Genomic DNA, 4,121 nt, shown 5'->3' with positions numbered 1-4,121 from the left:
CTCAAAAAAAAAAAAAAAAAAAATTAGCTCGGCATGATTCCTTGCACCTGTAGTCCCAGCTACTCAAGATGCTGAGGCAGGTGGATCCTTCGAGCCCCGGAGGTCAAGGCTGCAGTAAGCCGTGATCACACCACTGCACTCCAGCCTAGGTCACAGAGCAACACCTCTGTCTCAAAACAAAAATAAAAAACAAATAAAATTTTTTAAAACTATGAGATGAGATAGTTGAGTCTATTCTGGATTTCTAGGAGATGTGCAATGATTCCAGTGGGTCCAATTCCGGATAATGTTACCTATTTCGCATGGATTTTACTGTTTGCCTTCTAGTTAATTTTTTTTTTTTTTATAAAGGATAAGAGTACTCGGAGTGCAGTGCAAATTTAGGGGATTCCAGCCCTATTTCTTGGAATCCTGGCACCATCTCCTGCTTCTGAGATACTTTCTGCCCGCTTGCTCTGAAGACCTGAAATTGACTCTGTTGGTGAGTAATTAGTGGTGGAGGTGCCTGCTGGTCTTGTGCTGGGGCACAATGGTAACTAAAACAGCCCCAAGTCCTGTCCTCCTGGAGCTGCCAGTCCAATAGCAGAGACAGACAGGTTCCCAGACAGTGTAGGCCCAGAGGGGTCAGGGCTGGGACAGGCAGAGGGGTAGGAGGGCGATGGGGGAGGCACCGCAGAAATGGGATTGGGAAGCCCCAGGCAGAGGGGTCAGGGCCAGGATGGGGAAGGCCCAGGCAGAGAGGTGGGAGGGGGATGGAGGAGACACTGGCAGACAGGGCAGAGCAGGGATAGCGAAGCCCTTGAGGGCTTTTCCCAATATTCCCCATTTCCTCAACTCCCTCTGAACCTTCCTGTGACCTTCCTGCTGTAAGCACAACCTGACTCTGCCCTGAAGACCTCCTTTTCCAAGCAGGGCTGTTTTCTCCTTCTCGGCCCTCATGTCCACTGGATCTGTAGATGGGAGAAGAGCGTCCTTGCTCCTCACTTCCACTTCTAAACCATTCTCTCTGCCTCTTCCCTGAACCCCTAGCTCTGAAGCTTACACAGTCACACTGTAGCACCTGCTCCCCTTTGTGCTGCTAGACCCATTGACTCCCAAGTCACCTCTGCTCACCTTGTCATTTAGCTCCAGGCTCACTGTCACCCACACCACTCCCATCCTTATTCTTGGTGATTTTCGAATTCAGGTAAATGATCCTTTTACCACTATGGCCTCTTGGTGCCTTGACCTCCTTTCCCCCACTGAGCTTGTCCTCCACCCAACCCCTCTTTCCCATGATCACACCTAGACCTTGTGCTGGGAACACGCAACAATGCATAACTGTGACAGCTCCAGAGGTCCCAGCCTGGTTAGGGAAGAAAGACCCATTCTAGATGCAACAGCCCCACAACCACAGCCCCTACAGAATCTCAGCTCCATGCATCTCCCGCTCTGCCTATCACCTCCTCTCTTTCCAGCTCACTCCTAAAGATTGCACCAGTGAGCCTTCAGCCTTAACCATCCATTAAGCTGTCTGACTCTTTGCTATCCCTCCTCCGATCATGGCCACGCCACTCTCACTACCCAGCCAGATTCCCCACCATCATTATCTGCACCCCTTTGCGCACCTCCAAACTATGAATTGAATTCAACCCTCCACATACTCTGCACCTGCACCCCTGGCAGCTCAATGTGGGTGGAGAAAAATACACAATCACCCTGGCTGGTCTCACTTTAGATTCATGACTACAAACCCAAATGCTTAATGCTGACCAGCAATCCTATCACTTGCCCCTAGTCTATTCATTCTCCATTTTTTCCCACCCTGTTAATGATATAGATAACACGTTGCCCTGGGCTGAATTGTGTCTCCCCACAAGCTCACATGTTGAAGTTCTCACCCCCAATGTTATAGTATTTGGAGGTGACAGCATTGGGAGGAATTAGGGTTGGAGGAGGTCATGAGTGTAGAACCCTCATTATGAGATTAGTGACTTTATTATTATTATTTGTTTTTGTTTTTGTTTTTGAGACAGAGTTTTGCTCTTGTTGCCCAGTCTAGAGTGCAGTGACATGATCTCGTCTCACGGCAACCTCTGCCTCCCAGGTTCAAGCGATTCTCCTGCCTCAGCCTCCGGAGTAGCTGGGATTACAGGCATGTGCCACCACGCCTGGCTAATTTTGTATTTTTAGTAGAGACGGGGTTTCTCCATTTTGATCAGGCTGGTCTCGAACTCCTGACCTCAGGTGATCCCCCCGCCTTGGCCTCCCAAAGTGCTGGGATTACTGGCGTGAGCCCCTGTGCTCGGCCAGGGTTAGTGATTTTATAAGAGGAAGAGAGGGGATATGCAAGCTAGGAAGAGGGCCCTCGAAGAGAATCACATCAATCAGCACCTCGATCTTGGGCTTTCCAGTCTCCAGAACTGTGAGAAATAAATCTCTGTTGTTGAAACCGCTCAGTCTATGGTATTTTGTTAAGACAGCCCACACAAACAAATACACATGTATTAATTTTTTTTCAACTTTATTAAGTTTTAATTTACATACCATAAAATTTGCCCATTTTGGCCGGGTGTAGTGACTCATGCCTGTAATTCCAGCATTTTGGGAGGCCCAGGCGGGTGGATCACGAGATCAAGAGATAGAGACCATCCTGGCCAACATGGTGAAACCCTATCTCTACTAAAAATACAAAAATTAGCCAAGTGTGATGGCGCATGCCTGTAGTCCCAGCTACTCGGGAGGCTGAGGCAGGAGAATCGTTTGAACCCAGGAGGCAGAGGTTGCAGTGAGCCTACTGCGTGCCACCGCACTCTAGCCTGGTGCAGAGTGAGACTCCGTCTCAAAAAAAAAAAAAAAAAAAAAAATTCACCCATTTTAAGTCTATTGTTCATTTAATTCGGGTAAATTTACAGTTGTGCACCCATCACCACAATCCAGTTTCAGAAAACTGCCAACACCCCATTTCCTACAAATGGAATCATACAATATGTAGCCTTTTTTTTTTTTTCACTTAGCCTAATGTTCCACATTGTTGCAAATTTCTTTTTTATGGCTGAGTATTTCATTCTCTGGAATTTCATTGATCTGTTCACCTGTTGATGGGCTTTTGAGTTGTTTCTAGTTTGGGTTATTATGAATAATGCTGCCATGAACATTCATGTACAAATATTTGTGCAGATTTACTCTAATTTTTCTTGGGAGAAGTCCTAGGAGTGAAATGGCTGAGTCATATGCTGAGCATGTTTACCTTTTGAAGAAATGGGAACACTTTTTTTCAAAGTGATTGGACCTATTTTATTTCTTTTAGTTTCTTTTTTTTATTTTTCGAGACAGGGTCTTGCTCTGTCACCCAGGCTGGAGTATAGCAGCATGATCATAGCTCACTGCAGCCTTAATGTCCAAGGCTCAAGCAATCCTCCTGTCTCAGCTTCCCGTATAGCTAGGACTCCAGGTGCTTGCCACCAGGCCTGGCTAATTTTTGTATGTTTTCTAGAGACAGGTGTCTCACTATGTTGCCCAGCTGGTCTCAAACTCCTGAGCTCAAGCAATCTGTTTGCCTCGGCCTCCCAAAGTGCTGGGATTACAGACGTGCACCACTGCACCTAGCCCAGACCCATTTTTTTGAAGAATTATTTTACACTTTCTCCTCTTTCTTCAAACCTTAGAACTTTCTCCCCGCTTCTCACTCTTTGTTGTTGACCTTGCTTCCGAGAAGATAGAAGCAATGACAAGAGAACACCAACATCCTTCTATCCCAATACGTATCAGCCGCCCCGCACCTGATCCCATGTATGCTGCCTTCCCATGTGTGACTGTGGATGACTCCCTGTTACCCATCGCAGCGCCTAGCTGTGTGCAGGTCTGTTATATAGGGAAATCTGCACACGTACCCCTTACACAGATAAACTGTGTGTCACGGGTTTGATATACAGAGTATTTTGTCACCCAGGCAATAGGCAGAGTACCTGATAGATCGGTTTTCTTTTCTTTTCTTTTCTTTTTTCTTTTTTTGAGATGGAGTCTTACTCTGTCGCTCAGGCTGGAATACAGTGGCGTGATCTCGGCTCACTGCAACTTCTGCCTCCCAGGTTCAAGCGATTCTCCTGCCTCAGTCTCCCAAGTAGCTGGGACTACAGGCA

The sequence above is a fragment of the Mandrillus leucophaeus genome, unplaced genomic scaffold (assembly GCF_000951045.1).
Source record: "Mandrillus leucophaeus isolate KB7577 unplaced genomic scaffold, Mleu.le_1.0 Scaffold106, whole genome shotgun sequence".
NCBI classification, from domain to species: Eukaryota; Metazoa; Chordata; class Mammalia; order Primates; family Cercopithecidae; genus Mandrillus; species Mandrillus leucophaeus.
Note: the sequence above shows the minus strand (reverse complement) of the source record.